General features: G+C 39.0%; 1 long non-coding RNA gene across 1 annotated transcript; it reads right to left on the reverse strand.

The window, feature by feature from the left end:
- Positions 1-600: 600 nt before the first annotated feature.
- LOC147632383 (uncharacterized) lies at positions 601-13,794 on the reverse strand. The gene is made up of 3 exons (XR_015267164.1): positions 13,702-13,794; positions 13,537-13,634; positions 601-811 (listed from the first exon to the last, which is right to left on the reverse strand). It is a non-coding gene; the product is annotated as an uncharacterized LOC147632383 (long non-coding RNA).
- Between the last annotated feature and the right edge of the window lie 5,705 nt (positions 13,795-19,499).

Consider the following 19,499-nt stretch of genomic DNA (forward strand, 5'->3'; position numbering starts at 1 on the left):
TAAATAAGGAGGAGAATGAAGTTTTCTATTTGTCTCCATCTCCTTTGGTTTTGTCTCCATGTCTCCATTTTTCTCTGGTTTTGTGACCTCCTTTGTCTCCATGTCCCCCTTTGTCTTCTCTGGTTTTGTGGCCTCCTTTGTAAACTTGAACTTGAGTTCCTTCTTAGCTTTCTTGCCAACACTCTTCTTGGCACCTACTTGAGGACCACTTTTCTTTGAGGTATTTCCTGTTTTAGTACCTTTGGTTTTTTTATGTGTGTCTTGTTGAGAAGCACCCTTGGTTTCTTTTTGTATAGTTCCTTGCTTAAACATAAAATGCGTTAAAGATGAATGTATAGGCATTTTCTTCTTCTTCTTAGAGAGAGAGGCTTGTCTTCGGAGTGGTGGAGAATCTGGATCATTTAGAGTAATTGAATTATGCAAAATTAGATTGATAGCTCTTGCACGAACACTCCACATCCAAAACTGGTGAGATCCAAGAGTCTGTCAAATTAAAAAAAACTTCTCAGATTTAAGAACCAAGAACTATAGAAAATAAGTTCAAAAACTAAGTAAACATTTACTACAAAAATAGTGGGTTTTAATTTAACTTACATGCTATCAATCTCGATATATTTAGATAAAAGATATTTTCAGACATTGGTAATAACATGTCATCCACATGAAGTAGAATCTTTTTGTAAAGCCACTGGCTGATTCAAAAACTTATACTTTGCCTTCTTTTTATAGTTTGGATATTCATCACTCTGCCTTCTTTTTATAATTTGGATAATCATCTTCAATAGCTGCAACAATAGCTCTCTTACATGTCCTATTAAAAACCAAATTTGAATATAAGTGTTAAGTGTTAAAACTCGCAAAAATGTATAAAAAATATATTTTTAACCATAAAAATGCTCAAAATTTTTTAAAAAATTAAGAATTTTTTTTTAAAAAAAATCTAAAAATTTAGAGAATTCATTCTACAAAAAATATCCACAATAAAATATGTGGTATTTTTATAAAATTTTTCATTAATGCTTATTTTAAACCACAAAAAATAAAAAAAATAACATTAAACTCCCGAAGTTTTTCCGCACGTCAATTCATCCATTGAATAGTAGTAACACGCGTTCCAATCGCCATATTGACGATCCACGTGCAAATCATCAACACAAATAAACAAAATAAAATTTTTTATTTAGTAAATATTAAAATTTACTTCAAAAAATTACAATAAGAAAGAAAAAATAACAACAATTAACTAGAGATTGCTCTGATATCACTGTTAAAACCCTAAGATCTCTCTAGATAATTGTGATGTATAAACATGCATAGATCAGGCATAAACTCATCCACCCAACCACCCCCGAGCCCAAGGGATGCACACATGAAATATATCATACCTTTATCTTGATGTCCCATACCATCAAGAGGTATAACTCCAATGCAATAGCATGTAGCTATAGTATGAAATGGTAGGTGAGTAGATATGATCCTCTCTCTACACACACAAAAGAGCACAACATAACCTAGTCTTAAGCTAACATCAAGAGACTATAGCCTAAGCCTCAAGATAACATAGCCTTGGCCTCCAAGCCTCAAGCCTCCCTTGAGTGTGTCCCATGCCCCTATTATATAGGAGGGCCCTCAAGTAACTCTTGACTCTCCATTTCCTATGTGTGACCCTTGGATGCCTCACCCTAACCTTAATCCTTAAGGTTAGTCCTAACCCATGCTCCACTAGAGCTTGTTCCCATGCTCCCATGCTCACAAGCCTAATGTGGGTTAGCCTCCTAGTATATGCACACATAATGTGCATATAACAATAAGGAAAAATAAATAATAAAGCTCAATATTCAAGTTATCAAGGAGAACTAATTTTACAATTCGAATATAAGAAAAAATAGAGAATAAAGCTCAATATTCAAGTTATTAAGAACTTACAACTTAATTTGCCCATGCATGCCAGCTACACTATTCATGAAAATAGCAGTCCTAATATTAATGACACAAGCACTCCAGTGCCCACTGGAAAAAAGAAAAAGATATAAGAAAGCAAATATCGTATGACAAATATTTGCGAAACACAAAGGAATCATGAGTTAGAGATAAAACTCTCTACATATGGCAAAACAACAAAACAAATGTTCTTATTTCTCATATTGGCGGCCTGAAATAGGATGCCAGCTCAAAAGTTTTCTTCTTCATATCAATCAATGCAAGTGACACTAAGGGATCACAAATAAATATTTTGTTGACTTGATTTGGTAGCATTTCCTTTATAAGTATCCTACAAGAGTTTATCGGAAGGAATGAACAAAATATGAGAAAATATTAACATATGAGAACATAAACATATAAGAAAATATACATATGTGAAAAATGTAATACCTTATACACATGAAAATAACACCGTCATTGATCTCCTTATCCTTCTCTACAAGCATGTAGAGGTCCCCAGGTACAATATAGAGATCGTCTTCCTTCACTGTCCCAACACTGTCACTCGTGTGGACCAATAGCAGTAGGCTGCAGGAAAACCCAACCACCCTTGTGAAATGCCTCTCATCCAAGCACCATCATCGTCTCTCTTATTGTACAGTGAGATCTCCTCAATCTCATCTTTTGGTCTTCTTCGCGGTGCAGCCATATCAATTGTGAAGCTATAGTAGTAAGATTAGGGTTGGGCAAATGAGATAGAAAAAGAAAACGCGAAGATGCTATGCAGATTAGGGTTTCGCAGTTGTGAGCATCAACACCTGGCCGACAATAATTTATATGCCCGACCAGCATCATTTACAACATATATAATCCATCGCATCATTTCAACATAATCATTTAATCATACTCACCTCTCTTCAGCGTTTCCTATCTAGGGAGCAGGCGAGAAGAAGATTAACAATATAGGATAACATATTCAGCACATAGTTCATCTCCCTACCCTCCTACATAGAGGAAAGCCATCATTCAAGTGGTGGACCTCAGCATTGGAGCAGAGAACAATCCCCATCATCAGCATTCAGTCTATCCCTATCATCCCAAGAAGGATTCTCATCTAGGACCACATCACAGATCTATTTATAGATTTTCATTGTAGCCTAAGATTGTGATTACTTCGATCGATCCCCTGCATGCCACATCTCAACAGTTTCACTTGCTTATCATCATGAGCTTGATGAGATGAAAGAGAAGTATACACGGGATGAGGACTTTGACAGGATCTATGATCAAGTGTTTGAGGGTCAGTGGCACGATTATTATACTCTCAAGGATGGCATTTTGTTGATTCATGGTAGATTGTGTGTTACCAAGCAGTTACGACTCAAGGTTATGATTGAAAGACGAATTGTATCGGATGAGGCTCAACCAGTGTAACATGAATCGAAAGTATTCGTAATTAAGGATCCTGTCACACAAGTCTCACAATGCCTTCTGTATCCTGAGTTTCGCGAGTTTAGCAATCCCTTTTTTATGACTTCAAACTTTTAAGAGATTTAAGAGAGAAAAGAAGCTCTCTTTACTTTATATACAAGCTCTTCTTCTAAAACTGAAAAATAACCATATTAACAATCGTTTTACCAAAAATAAAAAATCTATAAAAATGTTTATGCATGTCCAATGTAAATAACTATCTACTCCCATAGAACAATATAGACGACGCTACCCAAAATGGAATAAAACGATGTGCATTCCTCATCATGATAAAATATAAAATTATTGACGTCCAAAGTCAAGCGTCTCAAAATTTACCTGACCCCACCAACTCAACTTTATTATTTGAGCCAGGAAACTATATTTACATAAAATATACCAATTAATTAATTAAACTACTAACATAAATATCCACATAAAATCAAAATAAATAAAATAATACAACCAATATTGTCATGCATATAGAGAGTCATCTCAAAGTAGGCTACGATCACTTGGATTTTGATTGAGATATCCCAATCTAAACCTATCTATGAAAATTCATAATAAATAAAAACATGAGTATAAATTCCATGAATTAATCCTTATAAAACGCATCCAAATTGAGAACCAACTTTCCTCGGATGTCATGAAAAAATCTCAAAGTATCATAGATGAGTATATTCCTATAAGATGCAATTAAAGGGATGGACAACGAGGGCATGATCATGGAACCATTAAGCTTCTTCAACGATATGAACTTTATACTTTGCTAATTTTTTATGATAAACATGACCGCTTTGTGTTGTTGTATGCTCATGGTCTAAAATTACTTTAGGCTCTAGTCTTGTTTTAGTGAAGGCGAATCACCATAAACTAGAAGTACCCAAAGCGTACCTCTAAATGGTCGTAAAGGACTAATGTGAAAGGTGTTATGAATATGCAAGTGTGAATATATCAGTGTGATGGAATATACAAATGGAAAGCATTAGATCTTCATCCCCCTTCTCCATGATGGAGATATGATTCTCCCCCTGCTTAATGATGATAAGAGTGCACACTTTGAGGTGACCTAAGAGAGAAAGGCACCAAAAGTTGAATGTGTGTGTGAGTAGCATGTTACATTATGCTTTTGTAAGACTGTGAGGAGCCATTGTGGGGTTGAGTAATGTAATTGTTTTTTTATTATGTGTTTATCTATGATGTGTCTTGGTATTCTTGCATTTCACATAGTTAAGTGGAGTGAGAAGATAAGTGGCACAAGTGCATGGAATAAATAGGGCATATGAGAATCCTCTGTAGTAGCTAGGGTAATAAGAGAGGCTAGAGAAGAAGGGCTAGAGAAGAAGAGTAAGGAGAGAGGATAGAAATAAGGCTCAATGAATCCAAGCTATAGATCATTCCTCTGACAAGTATACTTCCTAGAGTTTAACCCACTAAGGTGAACAATCCCAATAGTTAATCTACAATTAGCTAAGATTTTGGCGATAATGGTGGGACACCCACTAAGTTCAAGGACATTCTACCTCGTTGCTGGTAGTAGTGTATGCCCCTTGAAAACTAAAGCTTTTGGTGGTTCTTCACCCTCACTAACCCCACTCAAGACAAGTCATAGAAACCTTCCCCGTTTTCTTACTCTTCCCAAACCTCCCTTACTTTCCAAACTATGGGTGCTCCTCATCAAGGGCCGAATGCAAGTGAAGTTTTCAGTCTTAAAAGGTTCTATCATTGTGAATGCAAAAGATTGCATAGGGCGATTCCTCTCACGATGTGCAACTCCCATGGGCTCATGATACATGGTTGGTTCTCATCTCCGCACAACTCTTGAGGATGGAGATGATCGATGGTATAGCTAGTTTGCGATAAATCACTTCCTCAATCAGGTAACCCTTTGGTAACAATTCCTGGCCACCTTTAGGCCAGATATTCTGGGGGTTCTTCACCCTTGCTAACCCCAATCACGCAAAGTCGTAGACCTTGTTCTAGTAACCTTATCCATTTTCTTACTCTTCCCTTATCCATTTTCTTACTCTTCACCACACCTGCCTTACTTCCCCAACTATGGGTGCTCCTCAAGGTGTGGAATCCTTAGCATTGTTCTTACCCAAATACAAATAAAGTTACTTCAAAGCTGCTATCATTGAGGATGCAAAAGATCACATGAGGATCCTCACCATGTGCAACTCTCGAGGGCTCAACACCATGGATGATACCCCATTGGTTCTCCTTTCCACAATTTTTGAGGGAGGAGCCGATTAATGATATGACCAATTTGTCGTAAATCACTTCTTCGATTGGGAAACCCTTTGGAAATAGTTCTTCTTGGCCACCTGTAGTCTAGGAAATTATTATGATTTAATAATACATTAGCTTAAATTACTGTGCAGGTTGAGGACAACTCATCACTTGGGCAAAGGTTTTGGTGGGTCGGCTTCCCCAAGCTCATGGAGATTACATGCTATGGTAATGGGTCCTTTGGGCTCTCCCCGCTCAAAACTCTCTAAAGTTAAGAGAGACCAGAGACCCTTTAAGAGTTCTAGGATAAGTCAAGTCAACTACAGATTTCATGTGTAATGAGAGAAGCACGTAATCACCTCCTCTCCTCTTAATGCTAGTGTATACTTCATCCTTCGTGCCATCATTGTTGCCAATTCCATCCCTAGTGCCATTTTTGGCTCTTTTTGCATCTACTGTGGCCTCAAAATATACTTCTTGATCCCCAAAAAAGCAAGCAAGTCTCAAGTAGGAGATCAAAGACAAAAAAACACCCCAACAAGATAATAGCATAGTGGTGGCACCACTTAGGAAGGATATTGATTTTTGAAGCATGATCAAAGGATACCAAATCAGGAGCACGATGTTTTCTGTCATTCCCAGGGCCATCTTCCATGTGATTAGCCTTCTAAGGGACATTATTCCTTTTGTTAGACGATGAAGGCCATGAGGACAAAGAATTCCACTACTTGAAGGAGATCACGTTAATCCAACATTCACCTTGTATTGAGTTTGCCAAAGAATTCCTAGCTGCCACTACACCCATCACTGCCAGTTCCCCATCGGCCCCCTTGCCTCATATTCTCTTCCACATAAGTAGACCAATATGCACCAAGGCCGATACCCTCCCAATATGGGGTACCTCAATAGCCCTCTCCTTAAGTGATGACTTTAACTTTTTTCTTGGCCCCTACCCATCAGGTGCAATGTAGTGTATGTGACAACCACCCCAATTCCTTAAAACCCACTTACCCCCAAGTGACCAACCTAGAAGTCGCATACACCACATCACCTCAAAGAGCCAGATTACCAAGCTCCTCAATTACGAGTTACAAAACATACCACGCTCCTTAAATTGTCATCGCCTATACCAAGCTCTTGGAGTTTCTTCTATGCTCTCTGCTACCACTCTGCCTCAACCTCCTCTAAATCCACCCCACATATAGAGGTTAGGCTACCAAGGAATAACTATAACAAGGAATAACTATAACTATAACTATACCAGATTACCAAGCTCCTCAATTACGAGTTACAACATACCACGCTCCTTAAATTGACATATAGAGGTTTGGCTACCAAGGAATAACTATAACAATTATCAAAATCCCCAAAGTAACCCTTTATCACCTAGACCACTTAGTTGTTCCAGTTTCGTGGTAGGAGTGATCACTATAAAAGTCAGTGTTCTTTATGAGTGGGGTCGTCTCCTTGCTTACACTTTTAAAAATCCCATGTATACAGATTGTCGGTCTCAAGGGGGAGAACATATATTCCCTTCCACACCTTGATCATTCTGGATCCAATCAACCATTCAGTACTAGAGAAATCCTATATATATATTGTATTCATACCCTGCCAATGGAGTCCAACACTCGATCCCACCCTTGAAGCTTATGGAACTTCCTCTTCCATGGTGGATGTTCACACCCCAAGATGGGAGTCAATGATGGCCGGTAAGAAGGTTGGTTTAACTCTTTCTCAATCATATAGCCTAAGCCCACAAGCTATCGAGACACTCCAAGGGATTTTGCATCAGTGGTCTACTTCGCACCAACCTTAGGTTGGCAGCTCAACTTAAGTGGTGGGCATGTTGTCATGCGAGCTTCTCTTAGTGGTGGTGGGTGAGACGAGCCATTAGAGAGAGTGTGCTCCATAGCCCCAATAGTCGAGAATCTTGCTAGAGACCGAGAGTGACAGAAACAATAATTAGCATCCAAATTTGTGGGGTCCTACTAGATGGTGACTCTAGAATGAACATCATGCTCAAAGCCATTATGAAACTTTGGGTCTACGTATACAATCTTGCTTTGTTTGCCATAAAAGTGGCTCATTTGAGAGAATTCGTGTCTCTTCGGTTTGGTAAGAATGTGTACCCATCGTCATTGGTGAGGTGAGCTTCTTTTTTATGTCTTTTATGGTGTTGGACCTCTGACAGACCAAGGGCCCCTTCAGAATGATGATTGGAAGGCTCTAATTAAAAGACTGAATGAGATTAGCTTGGGTAATGGGAGACAATTGCATGCTATTGTAATTAAAAAAGGGGATAGATCATTAGGAAACCTTTGGAAATCTTTTGGGTCCTTTTTGCTAATGACCTTCATTAGCAATGGACCGATAGGAAGAGAGGAGTGTGCACATTTGGTCTCCTCCAAAAGTAGGGGGCAACTAGGCTTGTCTCCCTCATTACTACATTTGTGGGGTTCAAAAAGTAGGGAAAGGCCTTCATAAATTAGGGAGGTGGAGTGTAAAAAGTAGGAGAGTTCCATAAAGCGAGGGGTAGCTTCTAAAAAGTAGAGGGCTCCACCAATTTCAGCTCCATCAATCTCGTGGGTCAAAAAACCCTTTAAAAATAGAATTTTTCAAAAACAAATTCAAAAGTGCATTTTTTCCTCTCAAAACCCAACCCAAACCATATTATATCAAAAAACTTCTTTTTTCATCTCAGATTTCTCTCCCTACACAATATTATTCTCTCCAACATCATCCTCTTCACCCCAAACCTCAAATCTCCATAGCTCATTCTCTCTCTATTGTGAAACCTTCTCTCTCTCTCTCTCTCTCTCTCTCTCTCTCTCTCTCTATACTATGAGTAGATGTTCAACCCATCTCTCTATTGTGCAACCCTCTCTCTCTCTCTCTCTCTCCCTTCCTTCTCTCTATTGTGCTCAGATTTGCAGCCTTCTCTATCTCTATCATGCGCGCGTGCACACATTTGAGTCTCCTCATACCCACATCTACCTCCCTCTCCCCAACAACCTCCAATCTGCACTAGCGAGATTGATGATGTGGAAAGCAAAAAAAGATCTCTGATTTGGTTGATTTGGTGGGGAAGTGGAGGCATTAAATGAAGGAGAAAAAGGTGAAGGCATTCAATGATGAGATAGAGTAGGTTTTAGGGAGAAATCAAGATTTAAAATTGAATGTTTTATATATATATATATGGGTATGGGATCAATTTCAAAGTATAAAACTTGCAAAATGGAGAGAGAAAATATCCATTTTGGACCCCTCCTTAGTTATGAGCTTGCTAGAAAGAGAAGCGGAGAGAGAATGACAACATTAGACCCTATTTTTGTAGGGGAGTTATGGACTAAAAAGCACAAATTATAGACTCCAAGTAGCCGTCTTAATTAACCTTGTCTTCTTACGAGAATGACAACATTAGACCCTATTTTTGTAGGGGAGTTATGGGCTAGAAAGCTCAAATTATAGGCTCCAAGTAGCCGTCTTAATTAACCTTGTCTTCTTACGGAAGCACAAAATTAATCTTAATCCCTAAAAATTTAGAATCCTTGCAAGGCCCAAAAGATATTCAAAGGTCTCCTAATGTGAAGGATATGGTGGAGTTTCTCTTCTTGACACAGTTTTAGCCTAGAAAAGGACTTATTTTAGGTAGAGAATGGAGTGATGTTTCTTTACATGATGCATGGGACTCATTGGTCTCAAAGGAGAAGATGCCTGACACCTATGGAATTGGTTAGATTCCTTCACTGGTACGGAATGCAACATGGTGGAGATCACTGAGCACCCCAGTCAAGTAAAGATTGATGATGGAGAAAACCTGGTGTATTTGGTGGACTCAATAGAAACTCTCATGGTGAACTAGACCTCAACCTCATATCTAAGCACATTGGACTCCCCTCTCCCTCATCCCCACAGAATAACTAGTAGAAGCTATCAGCTTCAAAAAGCACAAGTTCAATTGTCACTGTCATACTCGACCAGTGGGCTTGAAGAGGTAGTAGGTCAAGTGGAGTCATGACACACACTACTCCCCACCATCCTCCCCATAGTGAGAGAAAGAGTCGAGTAGCACATTACAAGGTCAAAGAGAAGCTTTGCCAGTAAGAGGATTTCCCTTAGCATATCTGGAAGAGCTTACTAGAGATTTTTCTCCTAAGACATGGCCATCCCATGACCCCCTTTCTCTTGATGAGGCTATAGAAAGGTTCGTTCCTCTCTCCAACCATGTATCAAGATGAGGTTAAGGAACTCAATTTCGCCATAAAGGAGGATCTTGGACCAATCTCGGTAGAATGGGTGTGGGAGGATGCAACCACGTTAAAGTACGTCAATGCTTTCTTCTCCCAACACTGAGAAGTTTTTACATGGACCTACGTTACATGGACCTACAAGGACCTCCCTGACATCCAACCTTGCATCGACATAGAAATCTTCTATGATTTTCCTAAACAAGGCTAATAAATCTTAAAAGAATGCAAAGAAAGCTCCTATGATTTACCTAAATTAGACTTGTCAATCCTAACACAAGAATGAGAAAAAAACACCAAATCCAACTATAAAAAAAATTTTCAATGCTTGTTTTTCATGAAAGCATGCTCACACATGGATATTCCATCATGTGGCAAGAGAAATAAATCTAACATACGAATCCAATCAAGCACATAAGCATAGCAACGATGCTCATAGGAGTGGCACTAATGGAAAGGTCAAATACACCACTCACTAGCACAAGACTACCCAACTAGAATGTAGTTAAATTTCTCTTGCCCGTAGGGAACTTGGATACTTAATCGTCATCTTGTAGAAGAGGAAGTTTATGAAATTCATGATACCCTAATTCTAGATATGAAAGCTTAAAAAAAATGGTGACCTTAACTACATTGATTAACTTAATCTAAACTTATGGAGGATGAAGCCTAATTATAAACAAACTGAACTAATCCAGCTTGACTCACGTTCAGTTAGGTTCCAACCTAGAAACTTGTAATCATAGAAAGACTTGAGAGAAGCTTATATTCATTGCTTGAAAATGACCCCTTTTATACGAGGGAGGTACACCACCTCTTACATATGTGCTCATGTGGGATAATGTACAAGGGTGACATGGCTGAATGCTTGTAATTTTGGTCCTCTACTCAATGCCTTTCCCTTACCCTGTGCTCATTGGCACCACAAATCTCAACAGAAGCCACATTGTAGCAAGATTGAGCTTGAGAATAATACCTCCTATCTATCGTCACCATGTGAGTTGTCTATGTTGAGCTTCAAACTCCCATGATTTGAAGTATGAACTCTCTTATTTGTATGAGCTATGTTCTTAAGAGCTAGGCATAAAAGAGAGCACTTATAAGCTCTTTTGTGCATAAAGAAAGCTATGCATAAGATCTTATTTATATGAGTTATGTATGACCTCTCTTGCATAACCATGCACAGGATATGCATGAGCTCTCATGAGCTATATGTAAAGAGAGCTAACTTTATTAAATTAAAGCTAAACTAAATTCTTTTCTGTGTGTTTGTTTGTGTTGATGTAAAGAGTCTTTAGGGAATCCCCACTCTTCATTGAAAATGTAAAGCTATGTATGCTCTATTTATGTGTACATAGAGTATATGTAGCTTTGTGATGCATACATAGAGTATGCATAGCTTTATGCATACATAAATTGATCTCCACTACTTTATCCACTTTTATTATCTGGGAAAAAAGTAATAAAGAAGTTCTTATCTCTCCAACATCGCCCTTATGTTTATACATAAGACATAGATGGAAAACAACCTATAGCGAGATGTTACAAATAAGGAGGGGTAGATATCCCTACGGTCTTTGTAAGGAAATTACCTCAAACTCTATTTTATCTTCTAAGAAAAAAAATTATCTTATAACAACTTAAAGTTTATGTTTGTTTAAATGAATGCATGTAGCTTGAAGCTGAGGAGGACCGCCACTTACGTAAGATAAATATAATTTTACATTAGTGAGGTCTGGAAACTCTCCTTGGAAGGATGCAAGAAGAAAGATAGATTATTAATTATGAGGCCCTACTTGACAAGAATGGTAAGCAAGTCCTTAGCCTTATTTATTTTTAAACTATATATCACTTATGTTAGTTTGTTGAGTTTTAGTATCATGTTATTACAAACTGTGGCCATATGCAATCGAAAAGTAATGGAAATATCCAACCTCAAAACAAGAGAAATGTGAGCGTTAAGGATGAAGTTGCAAGGGTTGACAACAACCAAAATGCGTGAGAGAAGAGAGAAAATGAAGATAGTGATTAGTAGTGCTGACATTGTTCTCTCCTACTTTGTAACTTGTCATTTGGCAACTTTGGGTACTATTAATATCCTCACTTTCCATACACTCTTTAGGACATCCTCATTATTTTATGCTTCTATGTACTTAGTGTTTGGAAAAAAACAATGGGACAGAAACATTTCCCCCATTCAAGCCTTGTTGCAGTCTACAATGCGACCGTTGGTTACACAGAGGCTATAAATGAGTCTATGAGCTTGCCACTATAGCTACACCCGTAGCTGCATGTGTAGCGATGTCACAATTTTTTGTTTTTATATTTCTTTTGTTCTTGCATGGCTCTGCGCACAACTACGCATGTCTTTTCTTGTAGTGAAACTTTGTTTTCAAGTGTCTAGTCATGCTCTACAATGAAAGAGTAAAATATTTTTAGTATCTACAATGTACATGCAACTCAAGTCCCCCTTCCATGGATTAAATGCCATCTCAATAATTCCACTCTAGTATCTATGGGTGGAAATCCCATGCGACTCTAGGGTACAATCCTACACTCAATAGTAGGTTTTCCTTAAGTTAAGCCAAATAAAAGTTTCTTTTTACGAGAACTTGTACTAATTGCCAATTTTCAGACGAATATGGATGGAATCTTAATTCTTAAGATAAGGGCTTTGAACATTACACTCATAATGTCTTTTCATTAGTGCATGTATGAACAGGGCCTACCAATTTTGTTGGTTATAGATCCCAAAATACATGCTACCTTTGACAAAGTGTCTCACTTCAAGAGTGTAGGATATTTTTACTGCACCTTACGTGGATTTTTTTCACCATGGCTTGACAAAAAAACCATAATTTTGAATGAGCTTTTTTTTTTTCATACTCACTAGAATATAACTATTACTTTAAAATTTTGAAGACCTTTCCACCATGTTTTGGGCTCTAGATTAAAGCGGACCTACTCAATGTTCATGAAAAACCGAGGTTTAGTGTCACGTGAATGGCAAATTTTGAAAAATAACCTTCAAAATTTTAAATAACAATTCACAAAAACCTACAAATTTTAAGGGATTTTAGTTATAATTCTGCTAAAAAAAACCTTTAAAATTTAGGAAAAAACCTACCGGAATTTGAGGTTGAAAGTTTTTGGAATTTCGGGGAAAAATCTTATCTGACCTACTACTCGCAGAAACATTTGAAAGGATAGTAGACGGCCTTGGGACTTACTGTTTTGGGACTTGGACAATGCGGCAATCCGAGGGTGAAGATAAGCACTCTAATAAGGAGGGCACATCTCTGTTGTTTCGGCCGCAGATGCTCGAGGGCCGAGCTCCGTGAACAACACACTTAAGGAAGTTCAACAATTCCTATAGCATCTCTGGCTACAACGACCTATAACAGCGCCTGGAATGCGTGAAAATCCCTCTTCAGATCTCATGGGATGAGAGAAACGTCTCCTGTAAGTTGTGAATCATAATACATCTCGTTTTGCTACTAGAAGGGCTGGTCGGTTGCAATTTTTTTCTGTTCGAAAGTAGTGGTCACTTACAACTTCAGCTCGGTAAAGAAAGAATGTCCACGGATTCATCGGAAGACGGAACAGCGAAATTAAACGTTTAAGCACACGCAATGTAAGGACAGCGTAGAGCTCCTACCTGGGGACCGGCGCGAGATTTCTGAAGATGGAGGACGAAAGAAAACTGATCCGCAAAGCCACCAGCTAGCTACAAGCAACTTGCAAGCATTGCGATGTCTGCAGAGTTTGCAAGTCGTTAAACACTTAGACCTTAAAGGTTGAAACAAAAGACTTCTGCCCTCACCAGAACTCTAGCCCACCGCGTTGTCTTTTGCTTGTTCTCTGGTTTCTGCGTGTGTGTGTTCGCTCGCGCGCGCACTGTGTGTTTTTGGGTAGCTGGCAGCCTGGCACTGGCACTGGCAGCTGCAACGGTGAAGGAACGGAGATCACGATTCACGCGCACAGAGTCAGAGATCACGGGCACAGATTCCGTGACCCGTCACTCTTGAATATCGAAAACGCGAAAGTGAACCGTTCGCAGTATGGCTATTTAAGGCATCCATATCCCAAACAGGCCAGCAGCCTATCGCCTTTCGTCATGTCACATGTGGCAGCTTTCCAAAGGCAGCTTGTGTCCCGCCGGACCACCGGTGCCAGCCATCGATGCCTGTCACGCTGTCACCCCTCTTCCTCGATTTGCCCTTCAAAACAAGGGCAAGGTTTTGGGAAATTTAGTTATATGCCTTTCCAATCTTTTCATAAAGAAAAGCCCTTCCAAAGAAAAAATAGGCATCCAGTAGGTTCCATGGGTAGTAGCAACCACACCTTGACCTATTGCTTGCACAAGGTTAGAATATAGGAATACTTGCCTGCATGCATATAGTCATGAATGTGTGTGTGAAAGAAAATATTTAATTACAATCGTTATTCAAGGAAGTGAGTCATCTTATGAGGCTCTCTGTGGAGGTGAAACCCACATGTGTGTCATAAAAGAAAATATTTAATTGCAATAATAAAATAATGAAAAAAAATATTTAATTGCAATTGTTATTCAAGAAAAAGAGTCATCTTATGAGGCTCTCTATGGAGGTGCCATCCACAAGTGTGTCATAAGGCATAAGTTCACTTTGGATAGGATTAACCCCTCTTTCTTTCTTTCTTTGCAAACCAACTCTCTCCACCTATCCTCTACCTAATGTTTCACCCCTTGAGGCCACCCTCCATGATCATTTTGTGGATCCCTCTTTTCCTCTAGCTGGTCACCTACTTGCCATCTATTTTACTTAGGTTCCACTTCCTCCATCATGTCCTCCTTTCATATCCATCCTCCTTTTTTATTTCCTCTATTCCATTGATGTTTTTTTATCTTTGTCTATGGAGTTTTTTCAACATTTATAGATTACAACAAATGAAGTAACCAAAAGTAGATAGCATTCACTACCCTAATAGCATGATTATATCCATTTTAGGTACTTTCTTTATATGACCTAAAACTATTAACATGTAAAGCAAATCTTGTTTTAATACTCAAATCATAAGCATCACTTAAATAAGGCTTGAGAGAACACCATTAAGGAGAAATGAATAATGTACAATGAAAGCCATGCTAGCATGGAAGAGATTTAATGACACGTTAATAACACTCACTTCCACCACAATCTTCTTATGCCATGGGGGGTGAATGCATGATTAGTAATCCCAATAAAAAGGGAGCTAGGTCTATTTCTTTAGTAATAGTGAGATGAAGCCCTTGATTTCTCCAACATAAAACTTTCTCCTTAAAGAAAGTAGCATCTACATTAACCTAGATTTAGCCTAATTAGCATTGGATTAGCTTAGATTAGGATGATTAGCGTAGGTTTAGAGAGAGAAGAGAGAGTAAGTGACTTGTGTATTCCTGATTATCAAAAGGTACCAAAAATATGGTGTATGTGACCAATGTACATGACCCCTCTTTCACACTATCATAAGTGTTGGCCATAGGCTTAGTCAATGTACATGACCCCTCTTTCACACTATCATAAGTGTTGGCCATAGGCTTAGTCAATTGGCCTTGGGCCCATTATTCACATGAGACCATTCCACTTTGTTACAAACCATCCCCACCCAAAAGGTTTGGTCCTCGAAACCATTGATATGTACAATTACAATCCTTGTAGATGGAGTATATGTCAATGGACTCATGTCAAACTTGAAGTGCATGCTCGCACCATGTATGGGATATGGTTGTAAACTGCTCAATAAGCCCTCCAAACAAGCCATATAACGTCTTCCCTATAGTGGCATAAGAACCTTGAGTAACTTCCAATCATTATGCATCCCCAATGGGGGGCCACAAGCTTATGGATCTTTTGTGGGACCTTCACATGGAAATGAAAAGCATACTCCTCAAGCTATTATGCACCATGTTGATGCGAATCATGGGTTTATTCTTTGGAAATTACAAGATGCCTCCATCATTGATGCATCAAGGTGGAACAAGTATGCCCAGTATGCCTATGCATGGTCCTATGAATGGGGTTTCATCAATGCAAGGGAGAAATGTGAACAAAATCAAAGTCGTAGTTTTTGAATAATCAAAGGTGAATGGAAATTGGATGCCTCCGTCATTGATGCATCAAGGTGGAACAAGTATGCCCAGTATGCCTATGCATGGTCCTATGAATGGGGTTTCATCAATGCAAGGGAGAAATGTGAACAAAATCAAAGTCATAGTTTTTGAATAATCAAAGGTGAATGGAAATTGGATTCATCCACATATGAGTGGACAACACTTTGATGAGATGGGTTATTATCCTTCATACATGAGTAGTCATCACTTTGATGAGATGGTTCATCATTTTAATGGGATGGAACCTAATCATGGAAGACCTCATCACTTCAATGAGTTTGGAGGAAATCATGTTAGACCACTGGATCATCCTATGAATGGGGTTTCATCAATGCAAGGGAGAAATGTGGACAAAATCAAAGTCATAGTTTTTGAATAATCAAAGGTGAATGGAAATTGGATTCATCCAATTTCCATCAAAGTCATAGTTTTTGAATAATCAAAGGTGAATGGAAATTGTCCACATATGAGTGGACAACACTTTGATGAGATGGGTCATTATCCTTCATACATGAGTAGTCATCACTTTGATGAGATGGTTCATCATTTTAATGGGATGGAACCTAATCATGGAAGACCTCATCACTTCAATGAGTTTGGAGGAAATCATGTTAGACCACTGGATCATATACCACATGTTCATCATCGAGGTGATGATGAAGACGAGTTTAAGAGATTGAAGGAAAAGTTGACTTTTACTAAGTTCAAGGGTGAAGGTTCAACCAATGAGGAGTTTAAATAATGGATTGACAAGATGGAGCTTTACTTTGAACTTAGTCCTCGTAGTGATAGGGCCAAGGTTTTGATTGCTACTTTGCATCTAGAAGGTTATGCCCATGCACGGTGGCGGCACTTGAATGCTCATAGGCTATTTGAACACTACTTGGAAAGATTTCAAGAATGAGATGAGGAGAACCTTTGTTTCAATCCTCAATAGATCAAGGATGGTGGAGAAATGGGATGATCTCACTCAAACAGGAAATGTCAAGGACTATGTGCACAAATTTATGAAGTTTTCACTTCATGTAGAAGGTTTGAGTGAGGAGTACAAATTGAGGAAGTTCATCGAAGGGTTGCAAAACAACATCAAGGTTGATGTGGATGCTCAAAGGCCCAAAACCATCAAGGAGGCCATGCTTCTTGTGGAGATCTATGAGTCAAAGTATACACATATGAGTGGATCATGGCATGGCAACTCTTGGGTTGTTTCATATGAATTTACAGTAAGGAAATATGAGTTTTATGTATGAAAACCATGAGGTGACATTGACTTGAACTCATGTGCCAAGTATCAAGATGATCAATGCAACGTAACTTAAGAGGGAGCTAAAGAGAATGATATGCATATATGTTTTACAGCTTTGCAAAGAAGAAAGCAATGAATAAAAGAGTGAGGTTTTGTATAAAGGTATGAAGGAATTGTTGAAGAAGTATGAGGATGTGTTCCAAATGCCAAAGTGCTTGCCACCAAAAAGGGAAGTGGATCATGGGATAGAGCTTGAGTCGCATACCAAGCCCGTTATAACAAACCACCTTATAGATTGTCAAAAGTGGAGAAGGATGAGGTGGCAAAGCAAGTGCAAGAGATTATGGACATGGGATGGGTTACTCCTAGCCAATAACCTTTTGCATCACCCGTACTCTTGGTCAAGAAGAAGGATGACACTTTTCGCATGTGCATGGATTATAGGGATTTGAATAAATCTACAATCAAGAATAGATTCCCCAACATTTCAAGATTTAATGAACAAGGTTCTTGGACCTTTTATTTACAAATGGGTGCTTGTATTCTTTGATGATATCTTGATATATAGCAAAGGAGAGAAGGAGCACTTGATTCATGTAAGGGCTATTTTGGATGCGTTAAGAGCCAACAACTTATATGCAAAGCAGAGAAAATGTGCATTTATGACATAAAAGGTTGAGTATCTTGGACACGTAGTGAGCAAAGAGGCATTATGGTGGATCCTAAGAGAGTTGAGTGTATTAAGAATCGGCCTACGCATACAAATACCACTCAATTAAGGGGATTCTTAGCTTTGTCATCATTTTATAGGAGGTTCATTAAGAGGTATGCTCATATTTTCGCACATCTTACCGATAATCTTAAGAAAGAGGATTTCTTTTATTAAGATATAGGCCTTGGAGCCTTAGTGAACAAGGGTGTAAAAGGTGTGTGGGTGTGAATGGTCCTAAGGGAGCCACCTAACCCTAGGCCACTAGCAAGAAAACATGCCACCGCCAGTTGCGCAGAAGCTTCAGTTCGGTGCTCAGATCCGATTTTCTCAGAACAAGCGGTTGGCTCACCTAATGGCTTTATTAATGCCTAAACTTAGTGGCTAATGTGGTTAGTTCTGGGGTTGTGACTACGCCCATGCTCATGCTCAGACCTACTCATTTACGAACCTCTCCAGTTGAGGTGATAGCAGTAGCTATGCACTTAACCTCTCCAACTGAGGTGATAGCAGTAGCTACACACTTAACGTTGAGAAGAAAAGCAAAAGATAGCGACCTAGAGACCCTCACCAGGCTTTGATACCATGTTGAGAAAACGTGGTGCTTATGCTAGATCAAGATGAGTAGAGGAGAGATACCCAAAAATACAAGAAAAAATCTTGTTTATTGAGTTGCTTATATATACAACTTGGCTTCATACTACATACAAATGCCTTTGGCATCTGCCTTTAAATAGGCTTGCTAGTGGCCTAGGGTTAGGTGGCTCCCTTTAGGACCATTCACACCCACACACCCACACACCTTCTACACCCTTGTTCACTAAGGCTCCAAGGCCTATATCTTAATATCTTTTGGGATACTATAGCCGATAAGAGCTTCCAAGAGCTCAAGGAGATGCTCACATCATCCCCTATACTTAACATAGGTCCTGCAAAAGATCGGCATAAACTTGTGGCCCCATTGGTGGAAAAGTTTTTTATGCATATGGATGCAACATAGGTTCACTATTATATGCACATTATGTGTGCATATACTAGGAGGCTAACCCACATGGTGGAAAAGTTTTTTGTGCATATGGATGCAACATAGGTTCACTATTATATGCACATTATGTGTGCATATACTAGGAGGCTAACCCACATTAGGCTTGTGAGCATGGGAGCATGGGAACAAGCTCTAGTGGAGCATGGGTTAGGACTAACCTTAAGGGTCAAGGTTAGGGTGAGGCATCCAAGGGTCACACATGGGGAATGGAAAGTCAAGAGTCACTTGAGGGCCCTCCTATATAATAGGGGCATGGGACACACTCAAGGGAGGCTTGGGGGCTTGGAGGCTTATGCTATGGTCTCTTGTGTAGAGGTCCATAGCTACTCACCTACCATTTCACACTATAGCTACATGCTATTGGATTGTGTTATACCTCTTGATGGTATGGGACATCAAGGTAGAGGTATGATGTATTTCATTTATGATTCATGTGTGCATCCCTTGGGCTCAGGGGTGGTTGGGTGGTTGAGTTTATGCCTGATTTATGC

Source organism: Cibotium barometz, chromosome 13 (assembly GCF_041138505.1).
Source record: "Cibotium barometz isolate CiBa-2024 chromosome 13, ASM4113850v1, whole genome shotgun sequence".
NCBI lineage: Eukaryota > Viridiplantae > Streptophyta > Polypodiopsida > Cyatheales > Cibotiaceae > Cibotium > Cibotium barometz.